The sequence below is a fragment of the Pan paniscus genome, chromosome 2, assembly GCF_029289425.2.
Source record: "Pan paniscus chromosome 2, NHGRI_mPanPan1-v2.0_pri, whole genome shotgun sequence".
Classification (NCBI taxonomy): domain Eukaryota; kingdom Metazoa; phylum Chordata; class Mammalia; order Primates; family Hominidae; genus Pan; species Pan paniscus.
Genome location: NC_085926.1, coordinates 162,253,614 through 162,270,134, shown reverse-complemented (window position 1 = coordinate 162,270,134; position 16,521 = coordinate 162,253,614).

Here is a 16,521-nt window from a genome sequence, read left to right as displayed (position 1 = left end):
AGGGCTTCTCTGCTAGGTATCTCAGTGTGACAACTGTTACTGTAAGAAGTTTGTATTTTGTCAGGACAAATCTCACATTAGAAAGAGCTGTCAGACAATGGATTGTCAGGATGAGGTTTCTCCAAAACCTCAACGCAAAGTTTTTATTTGGTGGAACTAATGCGTACACTAAAAGAATTAACTTTCCCCAGAATAATTCTTTCCTGCCCCTAAAAATAATTCTTTCTTTAGCCAAAGGGATATCCTGTATTTTAATTAAGGATTATTAATAGGCTGCCTATATTTTCAGTTGAATCTCTCCATTTTCAATAAAGATTCCCTCAACCCACATTAAATTTTATATTTATGTAATATGTAATTATCAGTAAACAACCTTCCTCCTCTTTGTTTTTGAAAAATTTACTGCAATTTTATCTGCTGGAAATGCTTTATTCTCTTGATTATCTTTGTGCTTTTGGGCTTTTCCTTTGGTTCTTTTAGTTTTATATTTTAGACAGGGTTTCAGTGAGATATGGAGTAGGTCTGGGTATGCACTAGCTTGAAATTATTGATTTCAAAATGGCACTATTTAAAAAAATACCTACTGTGAGATTGATATATTTTGGATTATTTAACATTCCACAAAAAGTTTATAGAAAATTCCGTTATTGATTCTTTATTCTTGTTTTCTGTTTTTGTTATATTTAAGTACCCTTCCAGAAATCCATATTTTAATTTCTACATCTAAATTATTCTGTAGACTATGAGCTCTTTAAGAACAGAAATCAGGTATTACATTAGTTTTAATTCTTTTCTCAGCTATACACTATACTCAGGCGCTGCATTAAATGTTGATATAATTAATTAAATTCCAGTATTCAAAAGTTTATTGATAGTTTTATAACTGTTTTAGGCGGTTCAATAATAAATAGATTACATATTTTGCTCTAGGCATTTAAGTAAGTGGAATATAACCATGAACACATATGTTTATATAGTTGCAGGTATTACATATGTAATATATATTTTATAGTTTTAACTGTATCTACTCCTATTCATACTTATTTTTTTCAGGTTCTAGTTCTATTTCCAATTTTGTTTTACTGTAATATGCAAGGGATAATGTGCAGTTTTTCTTGGTTTCATCTAGAAGTCAGGTGAATCATGCAATATTTTTATTTCAACAGCAATCCCATCTTATGACTTATAATCTTCCAATCCATTTATATCTATAACATACGAGAAAGGGACAAGATTTTATTTCAACATTTTACTCAGACTATAGGATATAGTTAACTAACCCTTTGTGGAAGTATGAGAAGGAAAATCACCTTAAATCTGACATAAATATTATTTGACCTCATGCTTGTTGAGTTCCAGAGACCCTAAACTATTGTAAATATTAGTTTCTTCTTTTAACTTCACTTTTAAAATAAGTGATATATATTTTCATAATACAGTATCTTTTGTAGATTTTAATAACTGTATACTAACTTATCACAGCCATGGTATTTGAATATATATTTAGCTTGATAGTAAAATGTTAAACCTTTGTGAAATGTAATGTAATATACAAAGAGGTGTCTTCCTGGTTCACAGCTCTAAGATAGAGTTCAGAAGCCATTCTAAGAATGACTGTATTAACTTGTCTTAAATCTTTGAACAAGGCCAAAGTGCCATGATCACATCACCCTGGAAAACAGGTGAATTTCATCAGTGCTGCAACTCTTATACAGTGACAACCAATGAACTATGAACATGTACTAAGCCTGTTGCCTACACCAAAGATATTTCCTTCAAAACAACTGGTATGATCACTCTGAGTTCTTAAAAATCTCTACTCTCATCCCTCTCTTCAGAACATAATTTGGTCTTTAGTGGAGTTTGTTTCCTGAAATGAAATTCATAAAACCCCAATAAACACCTTGTCTTATGGCTTTGCAGTTGATTGACTAATCAACTGACTAATTGACTGACTCCTTCAAATCAACTAGGTTTAATTTCCAATATACATATGATGAGGCTTTTATTTTCTTGTTTCAAAAATAAAAAATAATTTTGTTATTAGAACAGATGTTTGAAGCAATCCCATAGACGTTTGGATCTTCTAGGAGAGGTTTGTTAAAGGTCTCTAATTCAGATTGTGTGAGATACTGTGGGAATGGATTTTGTGTTTCACTTTAAACCTCCTGCAGCTCATCCTGCATGTAATGTAAAATCACATCTCAGAAAGCAGATTGAGTATTTATGGTAATTTTTCTCTATAAAATGAAAAGGTGACTGAAAATTAACTGAAGAGTAAATGTATAGAATGACACTTAAGCTTAAAAACAATATAATACTGCCAAATTACATTTATTTAACTATATCATTGAAATTAGGTATGAGTAAATAATTATATAAATTATTTAAAAATAATTTAATGAGCATACTCTTTCTTTGAAAAAATAAGAAAAGTACTCTGTAGTATTTTATTTTTATTTTTGAGGTCTTCTTACAAGATTATGCATTTTGGTAAGTGCCCATTATCTATTATCAAGTCACCAGTCAAACCTAAGATGACACATGCAGATAGATTTGGTTTTATTATTAAAAGAAAACATTTGTGGTGAGACGCTGAGGTTATATTTCTTAAATTCTTAATTGTGACATCATGTATTTATATGTTTTGAAAATGCTATCTGAAGGAGGACAAAACAATCATTTCTGAGGTTATTAAGGATGTGGATTCAAGGTCAGACAAAGCTTTCAATACTTAAGAATAAACCAAAGCTGGAGACTCAGGCTTTTAAGAGTCATTAAGTATTTAACAGTTATTAGCCAAAAGCCTCTGGCAATTTTGTTTGCTACAAAGAACTTTGCTTTAGTGGCTCCATACAAAAACAGCTTGGGAGTTTTGATTGATTTATTAGGGTGACTTTGGTTTATTTAGAGAAAAAGATGGTAACACAATGTCTGTATCTAGGTTATTGTTTGAATTTATTTGATGATACAATTATATTATAGCTTACCAGTGGAAAATAAACAAATAAATACAGTAAAAGGAAATGATATAGGGTAGAAACTGTATCATCATATTCTTTTTGTATGTGGCTCATTACTACACTATAAATTTGATGTTAACATAAATTAAAAGTATATTTTAAATCTGCCCCTGAAACAATAGTTGGTCTGTGAGGTTAACACCAAATATGAGTGAGCATTGGAATAACCATACACCTTTTAGGAATCACAAAGTACACAACAGTATACAAAAGTATCTCCAGTAAAGTGAAGCTTGCTCAATTGAAGGGCTCCACTTACTTGGAAATCTTTATCACAACAGAAAATGTCCACAGAAATGAACAATTTACTCTTGTTCAAAATGTCACATTCAGGAAAAGGTTTACTAACCCTTGGGAGAACACTAGAGACTTTTGAGAATTTTACATGTTAACCAGTCATCTTCTGGGAATTATGACCTAAATATTGATATGACTAAAACTCATGTGTCAATGCAAATCTAGTTGTATCTTGGATTACATACATATAACACTATGCTTAAATAATAGTCTAACAATTGACTTCAGATTAAAGTGTCATTCTTACAATATCACCTATGTGGTATATTTTTGCATTTAAATTTCTGCCGTTAAGCTTGACAGATGTAACTTTATTATATATTATATTAACATATAATAAACATTAATATATAATATGTTAATATATAATAATATGTTTATATACAATATATAATATAGTTTTATATAAAATTATATATTTTAATTAAAGTATGCCTTAAAATTTTATTCTTACTCTAATAAAAGAAAGAATTTCTTCATACTAGGTATGAAAACAAAATAAATATTTGTCATTGGTTCTTTTTACCCTTTTATTTTAATTGAACCACACTATTTAAAAATATTTCTTAGCACTGAGAATTTCAATTTTACTTTGAACTGAATTATTCTAATAAATAAGAAAATATTCAATTTAAAAAAATAGTGACATATGTTATTTCTTCACTAAGAATTATGAGCACAAAACAATATAAACTAAGTAGTTCAAACTCATATTTATAAAAATATTGGTTAAAAGGATGACTATTACAGGCTAATTAATATAAATATTGTTAATGATTAAACTATTTTCTTCCTTAGAGAAAATGGTGCCACAGTCTGAACAGTTTTCTTTTCTTTTTTAATACTTAACATCATCTTTGGTAATATGAGCCTACAACAGTAAATCTGAACTGTCATCAAAATAGAGCTTTATTGATGGAAGTTCATTATGTACTCTACATCCACATTAAAGGAAGACAGATAGGAGACATTATCAAATGTAGAGAGACGCTTTTTTCCCTCATTGCTGACATTTATACTCTACAAATGATAAAGTAAAAGTGCCCTGTGACCTTTGGTCCCTCTCTTTTCAAAATTAAAAAGAATTGCATAGGACATCACAGGACCTACTGGGCTAGAGTGAGGTCTATTTCTCTCCTTCAGGGGATGGCTACCTGAAAGTTTGGCATACGGTAGGAATTTAACAAATGATTCAAGAAGTTAAGAGTAGGAAGGTATGTTCAGGAATTTAAAACACAATGCATCTGGAATTGAACTAATTATACATATCCCAAATTCCACTGTCTTTTGAGTCATAACTCAAATGCCCTGGAATCTCTAGTTGACAGAATTTTTTTATTTCTTCCAACACATATAAGCTCTCTGTGGACCTGCCAAAAAAAATCTGACCTGAACAGTAGTTAAGTGGAAACAAACAAAACAAAAAACCAAAAACCAATAAACCTCAAAAACTACCGCAATAAAAGAAAAGAAACATCAGTATAGATCTAGCTCAATTCTGAATACCACATGAAAAAGTGATTCATAGCCCAGAAACACAGTTGGAGGGGGTCAAATAGTGGATGGAAAATTACTGAGAGAAACTTCAAGGATAAAAGGTGGTTCCTGGCTAAGTTGACTTAACAGGATTTTTGCTGAAGGTAGGCAAGGATGATGAGATATCATCTTGTTGATGATGAGGTATGAGAAATTTGATTAGACATGGGGAGTGATCAGGTATTGAGGGTGGGATCCTGGCTAAACCAACTAAATTGTTTTTTTGCTAAAACGGAGGGATGCAAAGATAAACATGGAAGTCCATAGGTCAAGACCTACATGATCAGAGGATACAAAGAAAACTGACTGAAGTTTGGTCAAAGAGCTGACCTTTGTCTTACCCAAGGCACTTACTATTAATAATGCTCTTATAGTACTGATCTCAATGACTTCATTATATGACTCTTTTCCTCATCATGGTGAAAGTTTACTGTAGATCAGTGGCTCTAAATAGGGGGTGATTTTGCTCCCCATTGGATATTTGGCTGTACCTGAAGACATTCTTTGTTGTCACAACTGGGTGAATGCTACTGATATCTAGAGTAGAGACAACAATGTCACTAAACATCCTGCAATGCAAAGGACAATCCCTCACAAGAAAGAATTTCTATTTTAAAAGGTCAGTAGTGGTCAAATGGAAAAACTTTGCAGCAGATAAAGAATTGTGTCCCACTGCCATGTTCCTAAACTTTTGTCTGTGTGTGTGCTTCATATGAAGAATACTTTCCAAATTTTATAATCAGCGCATGAAGAGGCTAGGCGGTCTGTTAGAGATAGCTCATGACTTTTAAATACTGTAATGCATTTTATATAATAAAACTGTTTTTTAAATCCATTTGATTTCTTTTATTATAAAAATATTGTAATAAAATATTCTTTATAAAACATATTAGTTATGGTACATGGCATAGGCTACAATAGAAAGTCCAAATGTAGAGGCTTTAACAAGGAAGACATTTATTTCTTTCTCATTAAAAAGTTCAGAAACAAGTGATTCAGGAAATAGGATGGCTTCACATCATCAATATAAGTTTTCCTAAATCTAAGGTAGTGTCTCTAGAGCTCTTCACTTCCAGTCAGCTGTGAGGGAAAATAGGTAGTGAGTATATATGCATTTCCAATGGAAAACATCTTCTAATGCCTATTGGTCAGAATCTAGGACCAATTGATTACACTAAGGCTGGGAAATGTTGTCTCTTGATGGAAGACTCTGTAACGCTGAAGTACAGAAATTCTACAGTACTTATAAAGAACGGAGAATGGATATAGGTCAGAACTAGCAATCTCTGATGAGTGAAGTAAGGTAAAGTTTGAAAAATACGAAAAAACAAAATAATTACTCAGTTTTCAGAGTACTGACTTCCAGTTTTCTAATGCTATTTTAACAAAATATAATAGTATTATATGCAGACATTGTTTAATATTTTATAATGAATATCCTTTTATGTAAGTGAATGTTCTTTAAAAATAAAGAGCTTCTACTACTACAAAGTGTTTCATCATAAAGTTAACATATTATTTCTTAACCATTAGCTTTTATAGACATTTTAATAGTTTCTTACATTTTACTGTGGCAAAAATTACTAATGAACATCTTACACAGATATGGGTCCACCTCTGTAATTATTTTCTTAAGGGTGATTCCTAAAAAATGGATTTGTGGATTAAATGTTATGAGTAAATGTTTTGTAAAAATCTAAGATACATTGGTTAATTGTGTTTCACAGTGGTTATAGCAATTTATACCCCATCAACATGTGAGACTATATATTTGACTCAATCATTGCCAATAGTTACATTACTGCAAAAGTATAATCATTGATATTGTTTTTTCTTCTGTAAAAAGAAAATTAAAACTCGAGATTCCATTTGACTATGCCAAAATGAAAATAAGGCTTAAAGCTGAGTTTTGCAATAAACTGCCTTTCCTTCTGTTCCTAGGAAGATACCTATAGATAAGGGATTAAACGTCTTCACAGGTAGCTACTCTATGTTCATCATCTTATGTAAAATGCTGATTTACTGAGGACAAGATGGATATATAATTGACTATTCCCCTACCTGTTCCTTTTCTCTTACAGTATGTGAATTCAGTAATGTGACCACACCTTCCCTTTGTCCCCTTCTGCATGCTCCTTTCCTTTAAATATTGAAGCCCTCAAAATTATCTTTGGATAAAGGCACAGATCTGTCTCCAAGGCACATCCTTACCCATGGCAAAATAAACTAAATTGATTGATACCTGTCTCAGACACTTTCTGGTTTATAAATTGGTGACCACAAAGGGACTCTGAGTGGAGGTAGCCCTGACCTTTGACAAATCTTGTATCAGTGCTTGACACCACTTTGAGTTATCTTGATTGCTCAAACCAATAGAACAATTTTCTGAGGTCTGGGAGCTCCTGCCTCCAGAGAATCCATGATCTCCCCAAGTTTATTTGACATCTAAGTTTTATTTTCCTGTTCAATTCCTTTTCTGGAGTTTTGGTCACTTCCAACAAGGAAGGTGAGGTTTCCTGCTTCTGCAATGTTGGAGAGAGAGCAGGCAACTCCTTGTAGTTTCAGCTCACTTCCAACAGGGAAGGCAAGTTTGAGTTTTTTCCTGCTTCTAAGATGGTGCAGAGCAGTCTTCAGCCTGGGCCCCATTCCTAGGTAAGTAGCTGAATTGGGGTTTATTCTTGGAAATTATCTTTAATGATTAAAAGTTAAGATTAACAACTAGCTGGTCTTAATTTCTACTTACAATTAGAGCACACAGTAATTGTATAAATTGTGCAATTGTTTGTTTTGCTCAACTTTTTTTGTTTGTTTCTGTTTTGCTTGTTGTTTTTGTTGTTTCTGTCTTTTGTTCATTGGGTTTGATCAATTCTACCTGACTTGATCAAATCTGAAGGAAAGTTCGAAATTATGGGCAACAAGGCCTCTCAATTGGCTAAATTCTTGCAGTGAGAGAGAGAGAGAGAGAGAGACATAAATTTTGATTACCTGAGGGACTTTATTTAAATAACAAGGCCACCTTCTGCTAGCCAAGCCAAACTGACAGAGTAATGGCAGTTGCCCATCCTATAATTCAGTAGCTAAGATTCTGCCCTTTTTTCACCATGGCAGCCTGGGTTTGGATCCTAAGCCAAATCCTTTCTGCTTGATATTTGCATTACTTTTGAAACAGCAGCAGTTTGTACCAGCTACAAAATATTAATGAGATTTAAAAGAATTTTTTAAGAGCTCAATAGTTAAATGTCAGCTTAATTAAAAAATACATGTTTATGTACATACTGTCAGGCCTCTGAGCCCAAGCTAAGCCTTCATATCTCCTGTGACTTGCACGTGCACATCCAGATGGCCGGTTCCTGCCTTAACTGATGACATTCCACCACAAAAGAAGTGAAAATGGCCTGTTCCTGTCTTAACTGATGACATTGTCTTGTGAAATTCCTTCTCCTGGCTCATCCTGGCTCAAAAGCTCCCCTACTGAGCACCTTGTGACCCCCACTCTGCCTGCCAGAGAACAACCCCCCCTTTGACTGTAATTTTCCTTTATCTACCCAAATCCTATAAAATGGCCCCACCCTTATCTCCCTTCACTGACTCTCTTTTTGGACTCAGCCCGCCTGCACCCAGGTGATTAAAAGCTTTATTGCTCATACAACGCCTGTTTGGTGGTCTCTTCACATGGGTGCGCATGAAATTTGGTGCCATAACTCGGATTGGGGTACCTCCCTTGGGAGATCAATTCCCTGTCCTCCTGTTCTTTGCTCCATGAGAAAGATCCACATATGACCTCAGGTCCTCAGACCGACCAGCCCAAAAAGCATCTCACCAATTTCAAATCCTGTAAGTGGCCTCTTTTTACTCTCTTCTCCAACCTCCCTCACTATACCTCAACCTCTTTCTCCTTTCAATCTTGATGCCACACTTCAGTCTCTCCCTTCTCTTAATTTCAATTCCTTTCATTTTCTGGTACAGACAAAGGAGACACATTTTATCCGTGGACCAAAACTCTGGCGCTGGTCATGGACTGGGAATGCAGCTTTCCCTTGGTGTTTAATCATTGCAGGGATGCCTCTCTGATTATTCACCCACGTTTCAGAGGTGTCAGACCACGCAGAGACACCTGCCTTGGTCCTTCACCCTTAGCGGCAAGTCCCGCTTTTCTGGAGGAGGGGCAAGTATCCCAACCCCTTCTCTAAGTGTCTCTACCCCTTCTCTGCTTTTCTGGGAGAGGGGCAAAAACCCATCAACCCCTTCTCCTTCATCCTTAGCGGCAAGTCCCGCTTTTCTAGTGGTCAAGAATCCCCAATCCCTTATTTCTGCACCCCGACCTCTTATCTCTGCACCCCAATCCCGTATTTCCATGCCCCGACCTCTTATCTCTGTGCACCATCCCTTATTTCTAAGCCCCGACCTCTTATCTCTGTACCCCGATCCCTTATTTCCATGCCCCGACCTCTTATCTCTGTGCCTCAACCCCTTATTTCTGCTCCCCAACCCCTTTCCCACTTTTCTGGAGGGTAAGAACCCCTGAACCCCTTCCCTCCATGTCTCTACTCTCTCTTTTCTCTGGGCTTACCTCCTTCACTATAGGCAAACTTCCACCCTCCATTCCTCCGTCTCCCTTAGCCTGTGCTATCAAGAACTTAAAACCTCTTCAACTCACACCTGACCTAAAACCTAAATGCCTTATTTTCTTCTGCAATGCTGCTTGACCCCAATACAAACTCGACAGTGGTTCCAAATAACCAGAAAACGGCACTTTCAATTTTTCCATCCTGGAAGATCTAAATAATTCTTGTCATAAAATAGGCAAATGGTCTGAGATGCATGACCTCTAGGCATTCTTTTACACATCGGTCCCTCCCTAGTCTCTGTGCCCAGTGCAACTCATCCCAAATCTTCCTTCTTTCCTTCCTGCCTGTCCCCTCAGTCCCAACCCCCAAGTGGTGCTGAGTCTTTCTAATCTTCCTTTTCTACAGACCCATCTGACCTCTCCCCTCCTCCCCAGGCCGCTCCTCGCCAGGCCGAGCTAGGTCCCAATTCTTCCTCAGCCTCCACTCCTCCACCCTATAATCTTTTTATCACCTCCCTTCCTCACACCCATCTGGTTTACAGTTTCATTCTGTGAGTAGACCTCCCCCACCTGCCCAGCAACTTCCTCTTAAAAAGGTGGCTGAAGTTAAAGGCATAGTCAAGGTTAATGCTCCTTTTTCTTTATCAGACCTCTCCCAAATGAGTGAGCATTTAGACTCTTTCATCAAATATGAAAAACCCAGCCCAGTTCATGGCTTGTTCAGCAGCAACCCTGAGACGCTTTACAGCCCTAGACCCCAAAAAGTCAAAAGGCAGTCTTATTCTCAATATACATTTTATTACCCAATCTGCTCCTGACATTAAATAAAACTCCAAAAATTAAATTCCAGCCCTCAAATCCCACAACAGGACTTAATTAGCCTCACCTTCAAGGTGTACAATAATAGAGTAGAGGCAGCCAAGTAGCAACATATTTCTGAGTTGCAATTCTTTGCCTCCACTGTGAGACAAACCCCAGCCACATCTCCAGTACACAAGAACTGCAAACACCTGAAAACGCAAGCTGCCAGGGGTTCCTCCAGAACCTCCTCCCCCAGGAGCTTGCTACAAGTGCTGGAAATCTGCCCACTAAGCCAAGGAATGCCCACAGCCCAGGACTCCTCCTAAGCCATGTCCCATCTGTGCAGGACCCCACTGAAAATTAGACTGTTCAACTCACCTGGCAGCCACTTCCAGAGCCCCTGGAACTCTGGCCCAAGGCCCTCTGACTGACTCCTTCCCAGATCTTCTCAGCTTAGCAGCTGAAGACTGACACTGCCTGATCACCTCAGAAGCCTACAGGACCATCACAGACGCTCTAGATAACTCTCACAGTGGAAGGTAAATCCGTCCCCTTCTTAATCAATATGGAGGCTACTCACTCCACATTACCTTATTTTCAAGGGCCTGTTTCCCTTGCTTCCATAACTGTTATGCGTGTTGATGGCCAGGCTTCTAAACCTCTTAAAACTCCCCAACTCTGGTGCCAACTTAGACAGTACTCTTTTAAGCACTCCTTTTTAGTTATCCCCACCTGCCCAGTTCCCTTATTAGGCCGAGACGCTTTAACTAAATTGTCTGCTTCCCTGACTATTCCTGGGCTATAGCCACACCTCATTGCCACCTTTTCCCCCAGTTCAAAGCCCCCTTCACAGCCTCCCCTTTTATCTCCCCACCTTAACCCACAAGTATAAGACACCTCTATTCCCTCCTTAGCGACTGATCATGCACCCCTTACCATCCCATTAAAACCTAATCACTCTTACCCCATTCAATGCCAATATCCCATCCCACAGCATGCTTTGAAAGGATTAAAGTCTGTTATCACTCGCCTGTTACAACATGGCCTTTTAAAGCCTATAAACTCTTCTTACCATTCCCCCATTTTACTTGTCCTAAAACCAGACAAGGCTTACAGGTTAGTTCAGAATCTGCACCTTATCAACCAAATTGTTTTGCCTATCCACCCCATGGTGCCAAACCCATATACTCTCCTATCCTCAATACCTCCCTCTACAACCCATTATTCTGTTCTAGATCTCAAACATGCTTTCTTTACTATTCCTTTGCACCCTTCATCCTAGCCTCTCCTTTCTTTCACTTAGGCTGACTCTGACACCCATTAGGCTCAATAAATTACCTGGGCTGTACTGCTGCAAGGCTTCACAGACAGCCCCCATTACTTCAGTCAAGCCCAAATTTCATCCTCATCTGTTACCTATCTCAGCATAATTCTCATAAAAACACACGTGCTCTCCCTGTTGCTGATTAATCTCCCAAACCTCAATCCCTTACAAAGCAACAACTCCTTTCCTTCCTAGGCATGGTTAGTGTTGTCAGAATTCTTACACAAGAACCAGGACTGCACCCTGTAGCCTTTCTGTCCAAACAACTTGACCTGTTTTAGCCTAGTCCTCATGTCTGTGTGCAGCGGCTGCCACTGCTTTAATCTTTTAGAGGCCCTAAAAATCACAAACTGTGCTCAACTCACTCACTACATTTCTCATAACTTCCAAAATCTATTTTGTTCCTCATACCTGATGCATATACTTTCTGCTCCCTGGCTCTTTCAGCTGTACTCACTCTTTGTTAAGTCTCACAATTACCATTGTTCCTGGCCCGGACTTCAATCTGGCCTCCCACATTATTCCTGATACCACACCTGACCCCCATGACTGTATCTCTCTGATCCACCTGACATTCACCCCATTTCCCTTTATTTCCTTCTTTCCTGTTCCTCACCCTGATCACGTTTGACTTATTGATGGCAGTTCCACCAGGCCTAATCGCCACACACCAGCAAAGGCAGGCTATGCTACAGTACAAGCCACTAGCCTGCATCTTAGAACCTCTCATTTCCTTTCCATCGTGGAAATCTATCCTCAAGGAAATACCTTCTCAGTGTTCCATCTGCTATTCTACAACTCCTCAAGGATTATTCAGGCCCCCTCCCTTCCCTACACATCAAGCTCGAGGATTTGCCCCCACCCAGGACTGGCAAATTAGCTTTACTCAACATGCCCCGAGTCAGGTAACTAAAATACCTCTTAGTCTAGATAGACACTTTCACTGGATAGGTAGAGGCCTTTCCTACAGGGTCTGGGAAGGCCACCGCAGTCATTTCTTCCCTTCTGTCAGACATAATTCCTCAGTTTAGCCTTCCCACCTCTATACAGTCTGATAACAAACCAGCCTTTATTAGTCAAATCAGCCAAGCAGTTTTTCAGGCTTAGTATTCAGTGAAACCTTTATATCCCTTACAGTCCTCAGTCTTCAGGAAAGGTAGAACGGACTAAAGGTCTTTTAAAAACATACCTCACCAAGCTCAGCCACCAAATTAAAATGGACTGGACAATACTTTTACCACTTTCCCTTCTCAGAAGTCAGACCTGTCCTCAGAATGCTACAAGGTACAGCCCATTTGAGCTCCTGTATAGACGCTCCCTTTTATTAGGTCCCAGTCTCATTCCAGACACCAGACCAACTTAGAGTGTGCCCCCAAAAAACCTGTCATCCCTACTATCTTCTGTCTAGTCATACTCATATTCACCGTTCTCAACTACTCATACATGCCCTGCTCTTGTTTACACTGCCAGTTTACACTGTTTCTCCAAGCCATCACAGCTGATATCTCCTGGTGCTATCCCCAAATTGCTACTCTAAACTCTTGAAGTAAATAAATAATCTTTGCTGGCAGGACTATGCTGAATCTCCTTAGGCACTCTCCAATCAGATGTCCTAGGTCCTCCCAATTCTTAGACCTTTTATACCTGTTTTTCTCCTTCTCTTATTCCATTTAGTTTTTCAATTCATACAAAACCGTATCCAGGCCATCACCAATAATTCTACACGACAAATGTTTCTTCTAACAACCCCACAATATCACACCTTACCACAAAATCTTCCTTCAGCTTAATCTCTCCCACTCTAGGTTCCCATACCACCCCTAATCCCGCTGGAAGCAGCCCTGAGAAACATCGCCCATTATCTCTCCATACCACCCCCAAAAATTTTCAATGTCCCAACACTTTACCACTTTCATTTTATTTTTCTTATTAATATAAGAAGACAGGAATGTCAGGCCTCTGAGCCCAAGCTAAGCCTTCATATCCCCTGTGACCTGCACGTACAAATCCAGATGGCCATTTCCTGCCTTAACTGATGACATTCCACCACAAAAGAAGTGAAAATGGCCTGTTCCTGCCTTAACTGATGGATGACATTGTCTTGTGAAATTCCTTCTCCTGGGCTCATCCTGGCTCAAAAGCTCCCCTACTGAGCACCTTGTGACCCCCACTCTGCCCGCCAGAGAACCCCCCTTTGACTGTAATTTTCCTTTATCTACCCAAATCCTGTAAAATGGCCCCACCCTTATCTCCCTTTGCTGACTCTTTGGACTCAGCCCGCCTGCACCCAGGTGATTAAAAGCTTTGTTGCTCACACAAAGCCTGTTGGGTGGTCTCTTCACACAGATGCGCATGAAACATAAGTGTGTGTATATATATATGTACTTGAATACATATATGTGTGTATATGTACATATGTGTCTGTACATGTGTGTGTTTATGTGTGTGTGTGTGTATATATGTATGTATAAAAAAACCAAGTTCCTGGGAGAGAAAATAAGCATAAATATATGCTTTTAAATATATATGTGGTAAATAAATATATGTTAAATATACACATACACACAAATATGCACATATACACACGTATACACGTATATAAGTGTATATATACACATAAAGATATATTGTAATACCCAACCTTGTTTTTTCCTTATTCACCTGGCCTTGTTTCTCCCTTAGCTAAGAGAACCAGACAAACTCCATCTTGGCTCTTTCACTGGCAGCCCCTTCCTCAAGGACTTAACTTGTGCAAGCTGACTCCCAGCACATCCAAGAATGCAATTAACTGATAAAATACTGTGGCAAGCTATATCCGCAGTCCTCAAGAATTCGTGTGATTGATAACGCCCAAAGCCCCGCCTCTATCACCTTGTAATAGTCTTAAAGCCCCTGCACCTGGAACTGTTTACTTTCCTGTAACCATTTATCCTTTTAACATTTTGACTACTTAACTTCTGTAAAATTGTTTTAACTAAACCCCCCCTCCCCTTCCTAAACCAAGATATAAAAGTTAATCAAGCCCCTTCCTCGGGCCGAGAGAATTTTGAGTGTTAGCGGTCTCTCGGTCGCCGGCTAATAAAGGACTCTTAATTCATCTCAAAGTGTGGTGTTTTCTCTAACACCCCTGGTCACAACATTTTGGAGGCCCCAGCGAGATATTAACACCACCCGGTGAGATCCGGTCTCGCTCCAGGCTCCCCCGGAAGGACGGCCGGCTCGGAGGCGGGGCGCCACCTGAGGAAACAATTTTCAGGTCCCCGAAGAGTGACCGTCTTCCAGAGGAGAGCAGATCGACTACCGTGTGAGTGACCTAAAATTCAGCATCTGAGTCCTCAGCTTCTGACCCCAGGGTCAGGTAGGTCAGATTTGACTTCCTTCAGGTTCTGGTAAGAGGGAAGCAGCCCTGAAGAGGGCGTCCCTCTTTTGACTCAGCCCGTTACTCTAGGACGCTAGTGGGTTGAGCCTTGGTTTTCTGATAGGCGCCTTTGTGTCTTGGTTTGGGTGGGAAGGGGTCCTGAAGAGGACCCCCCCACTTTTGGACTTAGCTTAAGACCCAGACGCTGGGTAGCTGAGACTTGGTTTCTGTCAGACCGGTCTCTCTCTCTCTCTCTCTCTCTTTTCTATCTTCCATCCTTCTTTTGTTCAGGTTTCTTGGAGAATCTCCGGGAAAGAAAAAAAAAAACAAAAAACTGTTATAAACTCTGTATAAATGGTGTGTAAATGTGGGAGGACAAAGGCTTGCATTTGTCTTCCAGTTTGTAGCTCCACGGCGAAAGCTACAGAGTTCGAGTGGGCCCTCACCTGGGGTTCCGTGACTACCTCATAAGGCTTAAGGCAGCATCGGGCATAGCTCGATCTAAGCCGGCGGTTTATACCGGCCTGCCAATGCTAAGAGGAGCCCAAGTCCCCTCAGGGGGAGCGGCCAGGTGGACATCTGAATGATCCCATCACGGGACCCCCTTCCCTTGTCTGTCTAAAAAAAAAAAGGAAAACTGTCATAACTGTTTACATGCCCTAGGGTGGAATTGTTTGCTTTATGTTTTATTGCTCTGTTCAGTGTTCATTGTCTTGTTTAGTATTTGTTAAGGTTTTGCATGTCAGGACGTCGATATTGCCCAAGACGTCTGGGTAGAAACTTCTTCAAGGTCCTTAGTGCTGATTTTTTGTCACAAGAGGTTAAATTTCTCATCAGTTGTTTAGGCTGGCCACCACAGTCCTGTCTTTTCTGCCAGAAGCAAGTCAGGTGGTGTTACGGGAACAAATGTAAAGAACATATGTCTGATTGGGATTTCTGGCACCATGAAGGTTGGCTGGTATTTAGACTGTCATACCCCACGTCCTAGTGATTGGACTTCTTCTGAACTAAACTGGTGGTGGGTTCAAAACAGCCACCCTGTAGACCTACTTGCCTATCTCTTCTGTCATTCTGTAACCTTCCCCGTGCCCTTAAATAGGACCTTGTGTAGGGAAACCTATGTCCGTACTGTTTTACTTCGTTTAAATTCCTACTCTGTTCCCCTGCGGATACTCTCTCATCTTAAAAACTACCCGAGTGGTCCCTTTCCTCCTCATCCCTTTCCCCTACCCCGCACATCTCATTTTCCACCTCCTCGTCCCTGCCCCCTACCCCGCACATCTCTTTTTCCAGTGCGACAGCAAGTTCAGCGTCTCCAAGACTTGGCTCTGCTCTCACTCCTTGAACCCTTAAAAGAAAGAGCTGAATTTGAACTGTTCGCCTTTGAATCATGGAGACATCAAAAATATTTAGGATATAGGTCTAGAGGAAAAAGAAGAGGGAGAACACCTAGATTGAACCAGCCCAGGAGACCTCAGGCTGGCGTCTAGTCCCCCTCCCTCAATCTTAAAGCTACAGCAATGTGGCAAGTTGTATTAGCTGTTGTGGTTTTTCTGTTCTTCCTGATCATGTTAATTCTGTTTTTCCAACACTCCAGCCCCCCAGGGAAAGAGTT